This window comes from Lycium ferocissimum, chromosome 4 (genome assembly GCF_029784015.1).
Source record: "Lycium ferocissimum isolate CSIRO_LF1 chromosome 4, AGI_CSIRO_Lferr_CH_V1, whole genome shotgun sequence".
NCBI lineage: Eukaryota > Viridiplantae > Streptophyta > Magnoliopsida > Solanales > Solanaceae > Lycium > Lycium ferocissimum.
The window spans coordinates 65,761,759-65,775,909 of record NC_081345.1 but is presented as its reverse complement, the minus strand read 5'-3'; positions in this window follow the sequence as shown (position 1 = coordinate 65,775,909).

Below are 14,151 nucleotides of genomic sequence, written 5' to 3'. Positions count from 1 at the left end.
TCACGTATCCATGCTACGCGGGTGTGTTGGAGATCCCTCCCGGATTGTCCCTGTGGATGATGTACAAGTCACGGAGAGATTGTCCTATGAAGAAGTACCGGTTGCTATCTTGGATAGGCAAATCCGGAGGCTTAGGACCAAGGATGTAGCTTCAGTCAAAGTTTTGTGGAGGAATAATAACAGAGAAGAAATGACTTGGGAAGCCGAGGAAGAAATGAAGTCCAAGTACCCGCATTTATTTCAGCCTCCCGTAAGATATACAACCGAGCCCTCAAAGACCCTCGAGTATGTAATCTTACTCCAAAATGATTCATTGATCGAATTTTGGGTGATTATGACAAGATGATAGTAGTATAGGTATGAGAAAAGCTCCAGTATGTTCTTAAGACCCTAAGAGACTAACATTCGAGGACGAATGTTCCTAAGGGGGGAGGGATTATTACACCCCAAGTTTCGGTACATTGAGATTTATTAGGAGTTAGCTAGTTAATTATAGACACCGGAGTACTGTCGAAAGGATACAAGAGCCCGAGTTCGCGTAATAGGTTATGGAAGGAAAGTTAAGGATAAGGCCATTCTCCGGTTTTGATTTAGTGCGCAAGTCGCTTACAAATATTATTGGCATGGAATATTAAGGGCAAACTTGGAATTTGGAAACTATCATATTTCAAGGACTAAGTGTACATGTGGACAAGATGACTAAGTAAGCAAGAAATAAAATTGGTCATCTTTTTGATTTAAGGAAATTCTAGAAACTTGGAGAAAAGAAAAGAAAAAAAAAAAAAAAAAAAGGGGCACATGGCCGGCCATGTGCCCACTTATGTATATATATATATATATATAATGGTCAAGGGAAGACCACACTTCATCATCTCCTTGCTCTAGAAATTTCAAGAAAATTTGAGAGAAATCATCAAGGCCTATTCGGCCAAGAACACCAAAATTTGAGGGTCAAGAATTGATTACCAAAAATTATTTTCTCCTAGTTTCCCTACTAATTGGAAGGTTCTCGTCGACATGGAGTGGTTGTTAGAACAAGAAAACCGCTCGTTGATTGTGTGTCACCAAAGCTAGCCGTGGGAGAAGTGGTGGAAAAAGGTAAGATTTAACCCTCCCTTACATGTTCTATGGATGATTTGAGCATGTTATAGTATATGGAAGTGAATGGAATTCATGAAAATATGGATTAGGGTGTTGGCCGAATGGGTGTATATGTGTAGGAATGAAGAATCAATTTTGTTTAAGCATGTTTTAGTTGTTGTTGTTGTGATTTCTATGTGATGGAAGTGAAGGGAATTGAATGATTTAAGTAAAGTTGTGAGTTGGCCGTGTATATGTAGCCTTGTATAGGGATGAAGGACTAATTCTATTTACTATGTTTGAAATGTTGTGTTGCGGATTCTATGATAAAAATAAATGTTTGATGACTCATGTTGATGTTGCAATTGTTGTGGGCTGCCTTAGAAAGTAATACGATGTTAATATAAGTTGTTGTGTTCATAAGAATGATGATTGTTGGCATGCGGATTGTTGGCGTAGTTTATGAATTCGGTAGAACAATTAAATGGTTGAATATTAAATTGACTAGTTATGGAAATTGGAAAACAGCGTGTGGGTCGTTTTATGGAATACTTTGATATGGGAAATGATATCATTGATATTGGTATTGTTGTTGTTGTTGTTGGTTGATGAATTGAGAATTCGGCCGGGCACCTAAACAAGGGGAGATGTCCCGATTTTCGATAGAATATAAAATAGCTTAAGATGAAACTTGAGGTAAGTATGTAATACGGAGGCTAACATTAGTGTGAATTCTCTCGAATGTAGATTTGTGAGCTCGGGCGGATAGGCGTAGCCAATCAGAGGTCGAGCAGGTATGTTAAGGCTCATCCTTTCTTTCTTTGGCATGTCTTAGTTGAGAATAAGTATGGCACGAACTTCGAGGCAACTTTGTTCCGGTGATCCGAGTATGTTTATGATCCTCATTGGCTTCTTGATAATTGTATTCTTAATGTGGTCAAATCCTAGTCCTTATGTCATTTGTATAACCGAGTTTCAAAAATTGCACAAAGACTTTGTTTTCAAAGAGCTTGTCTCTAAACGATCCCGAAACTACGAAAGTCCGTAACTTTCACAGACGGAACCGGATCGCCCCGTTATGATCAAAAATGACTCCATGACGTATGATGATCATGTTTTTCATAGGAGGGCCCGGCTCGGGTCGACGCTCGTTCGTGGGTCCCGCGACTCCCCTTTTATGTACTTCCGACGACTTTTGAAAGTATATGATACATGACTATGATATATGAATATGACTTGTGAACACGATATATGTATATGTAAATGTATATAGGAATATGGAAAAGGGCGAGAGCGTTATATACGCGTAACCACCTGATCGCCTGGTATGATAAGACATGATACCGTCCCGACGCGGATGCCCGGACGCGGATATGTGGATATGGATCGGGCCGTACGTTCCTCGGCACTATTATATTATATATGGAGCGGGCCGTACGTTCCTCGGCACTATTATATTATATACATGGATCGGGCAATATTATATTATATATATATGGACGCACGTTCCGCAAAGACTAAGCATGCATGATACCCGCCTACAAGGCACTCGGATGCACAGGCTGCTCTTTATCCCATGATATGATATGTCCTATGTTTTCGTTTTGTTACTATTCATGCTTTATATCCTTCCATATGTTGTTACTCATGCCTTACATACTCAGTACATTACTCGTACTGATGTCCCTTCTTGTGGACGCTGCGTTCATGCCCGCAGGTAGACAGGTAGACGCATCTGATCCCTAGAGGCCCCGCCAAGATATTGGAAGCGCTCCGGTTGTTCGGAGCTTCGGCCATCGGTACTACTGTACAGATTTGGGCACGGTGGAATCCGGCCCCGACTTGTGAACATATGTATCTTATTTAGAGGCTCGTAGACAGACGTGTACAGTAAAATGTTTTGTAGTCCTGCTCGTCTTATGGTTGTATTATCTTTTGGTAAAGCCTACTGACACTTATTCATGAGTATGTTATTAATGACTATGTGGAGTAAGATATGATTGTATCGTCCATATGGGCCACCCAGTAGTGCGAACAGATTACATGATAAGAGGTGCCGGTATGATATTACCGGGCACCCGTCACGGCCTCTGGTGGGGTCGTGACATGTCTGGCAGGGCCGATCATCTGAAACACTTTGAAATCAACACTGTTAGACTCAAACAACCCTAAATTTTGTAATAACTCATGACAACTAATAAAAAATGCTTGTACGCATCATCATCAGGATGCCCAACATACTGTGGTGGCTTCATTTTCTCAAACTTATCCCACCTCTTCAGCTCCTCTCCGATCATAGTGTGTTGACAACCTGCTCTGATAGCAACACCCTGAACTAGCAAACTCGAGAATTGAAGAGCCACAGCAGCAGCTGGCTGTGCGTCTGGGGTCTGAAACCCTACAATAACCATCAGATTTGGAGTATGAACTCCAACTCCGGTCTGAGAACCCTTTGGAGTAGTAGGTAGCATGCCTGCTTCGGCCATACCCTCAAAGAAGCTCAAAATACGCACCAAATGTCCTAAGTGGGTCCAATCTTTCCACCTAAAATGGCTCCTCCTCCGAACTTTTCTTTAGGTCTGGAGTGACATCCCTAGCATAGGCATGAGTAACAGCTAGCGCTCAGCCTCTAGTTAGTGTAACAATGCGAGCTCTAGCCCTACCTCGCCCTCTACCACGTCCCCTGTCTCTCCCACGAGCAACAGTTCTGGCAGCGGGTATGGGTGCAGGTGCGGGCTCCTAGTCTCAAATTGTAGCAGATCATGTCCTCACCATTAATGAAAGAGTAAAACAAAGAAATTCTTAGAATCCATTAGAATGAAGTACGCACGATAAGGAATGAAAGATTAGAGTTTTCCTAGATGTCTTACTAGACATTTTTCTAGTAGTTGTGAGACCAGTGGAACCTAAAGCTCTAATGCCAACTTGTTACGATCCTTTTTCTAAGGCCGTGAAGGCAACAACTCCTACCAAGTAAGTAAGCCATCCACAACTGATTAATGAATTGACGCAAGTATAAGATGCAGATTAAACAAGATAAAACCATTTCTTAGTCTTAAATACATCTCATAATCGTAATATTACAAAATAAGTACTACAAATCCCCAAAACCTGTTGTCACTAGTACAAAAACTACTAGAATGAAAATATAAGTTTAGGATAACACCCGAATACACTGTCTAGGATAAAGAAAGACAAAAGTAAATATAGAAGAAGAATTTGGTGCCACAGATAAGCTAGTAGCTCACCCCGAAGCCCCCAAAGTCTACTCCATAATGGGCAGTGAAGTCTGGAGCTCCCCTCGTGCTAGGAACCGAATCTGCACACAAAAAGGTGGAGCAAGTGTAGAGTGAGTATGACAAATCAACGTGTACTCAGTAACATTGTCGACCGACCCTAAACTAAAATGGATATGAGGGTTGGTCTTCTGAATACTTACTTAACACTTAGGCATGGTGAGTACATTTCAATAACCATTAGTTACAAGCCTAAGTATGAGAATCCGCCAAGTTCACAAGTCATTCAAATAATCAATTAGGCATGATAAATGCATTTCAATCAACAACTGATGCTAGTCGTGCAACTATAAATTCATGAGATGATATGATATGCAATATGCAACACGATGCAAGGCCTTTGAATCAACGGTATACACACACTCCTTTAATAGGGATGCGCGACCCATGAGTGACTCACGAGGTCCACACACCACCGGGAATCATTTCCCTTCGAGTTACTAAACACTTTAGGCTTCCAATATCATTACTCAGCCAATCAGGATCCTATCGCATATACTTAGCGAATAAGGCTGACATTACCTGTCTTTACCCAATTAGGCCCCTTAACATTTGCATCACTTCATCCAGAATCATTTCCCTTCGGATATCATATATGTATCCTCAAGTGTAATATGCATGATGTCATGACCCATTTTAGGACCACGCGGGCACCTACATTTTTCACCTCGGTAGGCGAACCCTCTCGTTGAATAACACATCAATTAAATAAAGACGATTCATTCAAACCAATAGATACTTAGAAATACAACGGAAACTTCATAATATGTTCAATAAACTCAAGATTTAGTATAATTACAATGATGTAATATAATTACAGCGATGTAATAAATACAGACTCGATCCCACTTCCCATGACCTGGTCTAGACTAGTACAAGAGCGACTAATGAATTCAGACTACCACAACATTCTAAGACTCAACCTCCGTCCTAGAATGAAGTGGGAGGAGGCCTTCCAGATAGGCACCGCATATTTTCGCTTCATATCACAATCAACTACCTGAACTAATCAACACCCAAAAAGGGTGTAGTAAGTGTAATATCAGTACAATCCATGCGTACTGAGTAAGTATCATAGGCCGACAGTGGTTAGTAACTCATATCAGTAAAAGAATTAACAGATAAACATGATAACAACCCAATCAAGTCATACGTATATCTACCACACACTGTACATCAATACCTTTTAATCGTCAACTTCACCCCAATAATCACCAGCCAATCTCGCAACTCATATATCATTAAATCGTTCGTTTCACCCTAGTAGTCAACCCATCATTAAGACACCTGTTATCCTACATCACATAGAGACCAAACATATAACTAATCTTACGAATGGTCTATGGGATTCTTCAACAAGTTCAATCAACAAATCCAGATCCAAGTACACGTCATTGCCTAAGTGAAACATCTAATCCCCAAACATGCCAAGTCTGAATATATCAAGTCCGAATCCAACACCACAAATAAAACACCAACATCCCAAAATCAAATCATAATGCAATGCATAGCAATAGTGTATGAATGCAATGCAATGCAATAGTGTATGAATGCAATACAATGCCATGCAAATGAGGTGTACACATGTACTCCGGACGAAAATATCGACGTCTCGATAGCACAACCCAAAGATGACTCGCGAAGTCTAAGTGCCACCCATCCCGGATCTTTGCCCAACAGACAGACGGGTTCCTGAATCTTTTCCCATAGGGAGTTCTCACCGGCACCATTTTGGGGGACCCGCAAAGTCCATGCACTAACAATGATTTCGAAAATATCATCAGAATCAGCTATGCAACAACGATGCCGGAATTGATCATCGGACATCGCCCATCTCACAATCACTCAAGTAAAAGAGTTTTATCAAATATCAGTTTCACACAATCAACGATTCCGAAATTGATCATCGGACATCGGCCATCTCATAATCACTCAAGTAAAGAGTTTTATCAAAATGTCATTTTCACTCAATCAACAATACCGAATCATCATCGGGTATCGGCCATGCATCATGAATGGATGAGAATGCGTGCAATGCGTGTATCAACATCAATAATCAAGCTCAATATTACAAGTAACAACAATGGTGTAGGGCAACAATGTATCAATATCACAATACCAACAGTGGGTATGCCAACAATGTATCTATATCACAATACCAACAGTGGGTATGCCAACAATATATCAATATCACATTACTAATGGGTATGCCAATCGGCCATGCATCATGAATGGATGAGAATGCGTGCAATGCGTGTATCAACATCAACAATCAAGCTCAATATCACAAGTACCAACAATGGGGTACGCCAACAATGTATCAATATCACAATACCAACATTGGGTATGCCAATAATGTATCTAAACCACAAATACCACAATGGGTATGCTAATAATATATCTAAATCAAGATGAATATTAGGGTCTAATCTCTATCAACACTCATGGCATCAAACTAACACAATAGAACTGTCAAACACAACACAACCGGGTGGCTAGTCCCAACATACAACAGGTCAATCAATCGATATACATTATTACTACTTCCTTAAATCAGCCTATTAGCTTAGAATACAAATCTCACCTTACACTCAAAATCCTTAGTCACAACTCATTTAGAACTCAACCACAATCGTTGGTACATTTTATCCTCCCATTTATCCACTAGATGCACTATTAATGACATAACATAAGTAATTACATATTACGAGAATTTTTCATCATTAGGCACAAAAATAAGTTTTGTCCGCTACTCCCAAGTCACATAAATCCACCGACATTCAAGAAAAACCACATCAAACAACCTAAGGAATCTACAGGCCACAAGCCCAAACAAACAAGTCACACAACAATACCATCCTAGGATTCCATCCCAAATCTCCAATTTCCTACACATGCATTCTCCGTTTCGTCTAATACAAAAATATGAGAAACTAACCGGAGTCTATCGAAGGGAAGCCATAACCTACCTGGCAGCCTAATAGGTGCCACGAACCCATATGTTGCCTTTTCTTTCGAAGCGTCTTCAAATAATCAAACTCTATCACATATGAATTCTATATAAGAAATCATGAATAATGATACCCATATTGGCTACTTTCTATTCGGGTCAAATTCCAACCCTTAATTTAGGAAAAACGGGTGTCAAGGGCAAAACGGAAATTTTATGACCAAAATACCAAATTCAATACTAAAAGGTCAAAACCCATTACTTTAATTATAGAAATACTCAATTTATTCTCAAAATCATCATTAATATGAAAACCCCCCAAATTTGGGCATAAACCCTAGCCTTTAATTCACAATTAAGCCTTAGAAATGGAAGATTCAAGTTACTATAGCGATTATCCATCAATTCCATGCTTACCCAAGTTAAATCCACTAACAAATCAAGGTTTTATAACCGCAAGTTCATTATATAAGAAAACCCCAAAACCCACTTAGCCTTCATGCTCATAGGAAGAATCTTAGCATAGATTAATGGTTAAGAGAAGTGAATAGATGATTCTAAGGTCAAGGATGTTACCTTTCTAAAGAATTAGTGGAAACCCCCTCAAAATCACCTCCCAAGCTTAGAAATATGAGAATAAAATAATGACTTAAGGTTGGGGCTTTTAACACTTATTAATAGCATATTCTCCCCGTCGGCCGCTCCAACGGCTCGTCCAGCGCTTCACGCGACCGCTCCAGCGCGACCGCTCCAGCGGCTCGTCCAGCGCTCCAGTGCGACCGCTCCAGAGGCTTATCCAGCGCTCCAGCGCAACCTCAAAAAAAGTCCGTTTACTCAAAAGTCAACTTTGAGTCAACTCATTTCGCTTAAAGCCTAATTTTTCTAGAAAATATTCTAAAGCCCACAACGATGCCTAGGAATTCATACCAACTACCTCCTCGGGTCAAAATAGTTCTAATGAGACTCAGGAGTGAGTCAATGAGGGCAAAAATGGAATAATCACGGTTACGACAAAACGGGTCGTTACACATGAGATACCCTATGAAGCATGAATTTGACATCCAAAACAATGAGCAACAAGGCTATCTAATAAAAGAATCAATCTTGGCTCTTTTTCACTTTTAAACTAGTATTAAGGAGTGATGAGCAGACATAATCAGAAGTATGACAGGAAAAAAGCATAGAAGCATCAAATAGGAGATCTCATGTCTCAAATAACATAAAACAATGCAAGCTATCAGCTAATGCCCAAAGCGTGGCATTCAGACCAGACTATCAACTCCATGTTATACACATACCCATAACATGGCACTGGTACCCAATACAAGTGCTCGTCACCTCATAATTATCCTGACCCCCTTAGTTACCCCATTACTCCCTCTTTATTAGTCCATTATAACAAACTATGACACCTGAAATAGCGTTAAATAAGGTCTCAACTTGCCTGATTTGGAGTTCGAAATTCACAATGAAGTCTTTCCCTTATGGATAGCCTCCGAAAGATCTCAATCTGTTCAAATATGGATTCTACGTTAGAATACGAGTCTGTAGACACCCATACTTCTATATTAAAGTTTTGGACCAAAAAGTCACTCAAAATGGCAATCTTGAGCCCTGAAGGGAAAAACTGTAAATTCACCTCATAATTAGTCTACCCATGGTTTATGGAGTATAAATACCAAAATGAACCAAATCCGACATCAATTTGATTATCAATTGAAGAAATCCTTATTCTCAACCTAGGGTTCTTAAACCCCAATTTCTTGTTCCAGTCAAATCCCAATTTCTTATTCCAATCCTTGATTTAAAGATGGAATACCATAATAATCAAAGGAATACCATAATAATCAAAGGTAGAATGATAAAAGAGGATTAGAAACTTACTCACATGATAGATCTTATAAAAGCCCTCCAAAATCACTCCAAAATGAGGTCCCAAGCTCCAAATATGAGAATGAAATATTTCAGATCATTTTTCAAAATGCAAATCATTGGATGCTAACCCTACATCGCAATCGCAGAGTCCATCTAGCGACTGCGAAGGCCTGACCAAGACCCGACACATTTTGCTCAAAGCGATCACGGCCTAGTCCACACAATCACGGCCCTCAACTTCTCCAGCCATCGCGATCGCGAAACCTGGGTGTGCAGTCTCGAATAAGAACACCAGAACTGGACACTATATTTTTATGGTGTTTGCAAATCTTGAATCGACCCTCGAAAATCATCTGGGACCCCTCGGACACAAACCAAATATGAAAATCAGTCATAAAACATGCAACGAATCAGCCCGTGCACTCAAAATCGTCAGACATGGTTATCTTAACTAGGTGTTGACCAAGGTAAACTCCAATTTGTAAAAATGCTATATTCCCAACCAACGACAAATCACACCTGAACGCCTTGAGACTCGAACCAATAGTTAGACTAAGTCAAAAATCACATTTCAAACCTAATATTATTAATGAAACTTTGAACATGGCGCATTTACCCCCGACATTGACTTTGGTCAAACATCTCAATTTCTTCTAGTCCGGGTTCGAGCTACGGAAGCAAGCCACCAACTCTTCAATCTGTTCTAGTAGTGAACGAGTTTTCAGATATGTTTCCGAACGAGCTTCCAAGTCTTCTAGCAGAACAGGAGATTGATTTTTTCATTGATGTATTACCGGATACTAAGTCAATATCTATTCCTCCTTATAGAATGGCTCATGCAGAATTGAGGGAGTTGAAAGAGCAGTTGAAGGATATGCTTGAGAAGGGCTTTATCAGGCCTAGTTCGTTTACGTGGGGAGCACCGATATTGTTTATAAGGAAGAAAGATGGCTCCTTCCGAATGTGTATCGACTACAGGCAGTTGAATAAGGTGACAATAAAGAACAAATACCCCCTTCCAAGAATTGATGATTTATTTGATCAATTGCAGGGTGCCAAATGGTTTTTAAAAATAGACTTGAGATCGGGGTACCACCAAGTGAGATTCAGAGAGAAAGACATTCCGAAGATGGCCTTCAGAACCAAATATGGTCACTTTGAATTTCAGGTAATGTCGTTCGAATTGACTAACGCTACGGCGGTATTCATGGATTTAATGAACAGTGTATTCAGGCATTTCTTGGATTCATTTGTGATTGTATTCATCGATGATATTTTGGTATATTCTCGATCTGAGGCAGAACATGCGGATCATTTACGTGTTGTTCTTAAAATTCTTGAGGCTCGGAAGTTGTATGCAAAGTTCTCAAAATACGAGTTCTGGTTGAATTTTATGACTTTTCTGGAGCACATTATTTCAGCTGATGGTATTCGAGTGGATACCCAGAATATTGAAGTTGTGAAGACTTGGTCGAGACGTACAACACCTACTGAAGTTCGTAGATTTCTGGGCTTAACAGGTTATTACAGAAGCTTTGTAGAAGGATTTTCTTGTATTTCTGCACCACTAATGAAGCTGACTTGGAAAGCAGCTAAGTTTCAATGGACGGATGCTTGTGAGCACACTTTTCAAGAGCTGAAGAACAGTTTGACTTCAGCCCCAGTCCTGAGACTTCCAGAAGGATCAGAGGGCTATGTTATTTGTTGTGATTCTTTAGGAGTTGGGCTAGGTTGTGTGTTGATATAGCATGGCAAGGTTATAACTTATGCTTCCAGACAATTGCGGAAGCACGAGAAGAATTATCCAACACATGATCTAGAGTTAGCCGCGGTGATTCATGCATTAAAGATGTGGAGACACTATTTGTATGGCATTCATATAGATATCTATACAGACCATACGAGCCTGCAATATATTTTCAAGCAGAAGGAGTTGAATTTGCGGCAAAGGCGATGGTTGGAGCTATTGAAAGATTATGATTTTAGTATCATATATCATCCTGGAAAGGCGAATGTAGAAGCTGACGCCCTTAGCCGTAGATCTATGGGTAGCCTATGCGATATCCAGCTAGAGAAGAGGGAGTTAGCCCGTAAGCTTTAACAGTTAGCTAGCCTAGGAGTTTGATTATTAGACTCAGGCAATACGATAGTTACTATTTAGGATTCAGCCGTTTCATCTTTAGTAGTTGAGGTGAAAGAGCATCAGTATGAGGATCCCATGTTAGTTCATTATAGGATACATCTCCTCAGAAGAGAAAGTCACCATTTAAGATTTTTGTAGATGGAGTTCTCAGATATCGAGGCAGATTATGTGTTCCTGATGTTGTAGGGTTACATCGCCAGATCTTGAGGGAAGCCCATTGTTCCCGTTATTCTGTTCATCCAGGAGAGACAAAGATGTATCATGATATTAAGTCAATTTATTGGTGGGACGGAATGAAAAAAGACATAGCAGAGTTCGTAGCTCAATGTCCTAACTGTCAGCAGGTAAAGATCGAACATCAAAAGCTCGATGGATTATTGCAAGCTATGGAGATTCGGACTTTGAAATGGGAAATAATTAATATGGATTTCATTACAGTCTTTCCCCGTTCTTAGCATAAGTATGATTCCATATGGGTAATTATGGATAGACTTACAAAATTGGCTCATTTTCTACCTCTCAGAACTATGTACTCAGCTGAATATTATGCCAAGCTTTATATCAATGAGATAGTGTAACTCCATGGTGTTTCGGTATCCGTTATCTCCGATAGAGGTGCGCAGTTTACAGTGAACTTTCGGAAGTCCTTCCAAGAAGGCTTGGGGACTCAGGTGAGTCTTAGCACAATATTTCACCCTCAAACTGATGGACAAGCTGAGCGTACCATTCAGACTCTCGAGGATATTCTACGGGCATGTGTGTTGAACTTCAGAGGTAGTTGGGATGATCATTTTCCGCTCATTAAGTTTGCATATAACAATAGTTATCATTCCAGTATCCAAATGGCCCCGTATGAGGCTTTATATGGGCGGAAGTGCAGATCACCTATCGGATGGTTTGACATGGGAGAGACTAAGTTAGTAGGGCAAGATTTGATTCAACAAGCGGTGGAGAAAATTAAGCTTATTCAGGACCAATTATTGACAGCCCAAAGTCAACAAAAGTCCTATACGGACAATCGCCGATGAGATTTAGAATTCCAAGTCAATGACTGGGTATTCTTGAAGGTGTCGCCAATGAAAGGCGTTATGAGATTTGGCAAAAAAGGTAAGCTTAGCCCTCGATACATCGGATCATACAGGATTGTACGCAAGGTAGGCCAGGTGGCCTATGAGTTAGATGTACCTCCAGATTTGTAATCAGTCCATCCAGTCTTTCATGTATCGATACTTCGTAAGTGTATTAGATATCCTTCCAGAGTTATGCCTGTCGATGATGTTCAGATTACGGAGCACCTATCTTACAAAGGGGTTCCCATTGCTATCTTAGATAGATAAGTTCGAAGATTGAGGACTAAGGATGTAGCTTCAGTGAAGGTCCTTTGGAGGAATAAGAACATCAAGGAGATGACTTGGGAAGCTGAAGAGAATATAAGGTCCAGCTATCCGCACTTATTTCCACTTCCAGAGGAGGTCCAGACAGATACACCATGATTTTCAGGTGCGTAGTGTTTCGATTTTTATGATTATTGGTCGTGTGAGGCCATTTTTGTTATTGCTTGTTGTAGGCCTGTGTGGCATTGCATATTTTGGGTTGTTGTGACATGTTGGTAGTACTATATTTACAGAGGAAACTCTGCTAATTTTTTTTGTAGAATTCCTAAGAGTTTAACATTCGAGGATGAATGTTTCTAAGGGGGGAAGGATGTTACGCCTCATAAATTTTCGCATCGTCGTAAGCAAACTAATGTAATTCCAGAGAGGATACGATACCCCTATAAGGTTTAGGAAGACTTTTAATAAGTGTTAGACAATTATTTAAAGCTTCTGAGATCAAGCGAATTGAAGAAATTAAATTTGTCTCAACTTTGGAAAAATTTGGCAAAATTCTGGACAGGATTTTTGGTCCAACTTAAGAGAGGCATATCTCCTAGAATATGAGGAGTTATGGAATCCATATCCTATGTAAATTAAAGTTCAGGAAGTTAGCTTTCCAATGCAATTTACCTATTGCAAATCCTATGTAAATACTAGGCATATCTCCTAGAATATGAGGAGTTATGGAATCCATATCCTATGTAAATTAAAGTTCAGGAAGTTAGCTTTCCAATGCAATTTACATATTGCAAATCTGAGAAATACAGAGAGAGATATGGTCTGTATAAAAAATTACGATTTGAATTACGAACCGTAATTTGAATTACGGCCAGTAATTCGACCGTAATTTGAATTACGGTCAGTAATTGGTGTCCGTAAAATTTGAGGCGGTGAGTTTCCAAAATGTTATAATTATGATCCCCTCTTCATTTTATTTCATTTTAACATAACCCCAAGTCCTAGAAAGCCCTAGAAACCTCTCCAAACATATTCAAACATATTTTCAAGCCTAAACCAAAGATTAAAGTGAAGATTAAAGTGGTTAGTTTTTCCAATTGAGGTCTACACTTGTTTCCTCTTCTTGAAGATGTTTGGGTGAGTATTTCTTAAGGTGGAGTAACCTTGGAATTGAAGTGTTCTTGAATTTTGAGGTAAGATTTCATCTTAGTTCCATGCTTATGAGTTTATTTGGTAATTATGTTAAGATTTGAGGAGAGGAAATTGGAGGAAAAGTTCAAATATGAATTTGATAATATTTTGAGTTGTAAATTAACTTGAGCTATAATTATTAGTATGTTATGTGTATAATCTTGCTATGAGGGATAATAATGATGATGAGAAAGTGTTGTATATAAGTGTATAAGGGATTGTGTTGAAGTTGTTGCTATGGATTGATTATGAAAAGAAGTTTGGATTGATTTGAGTCCAATT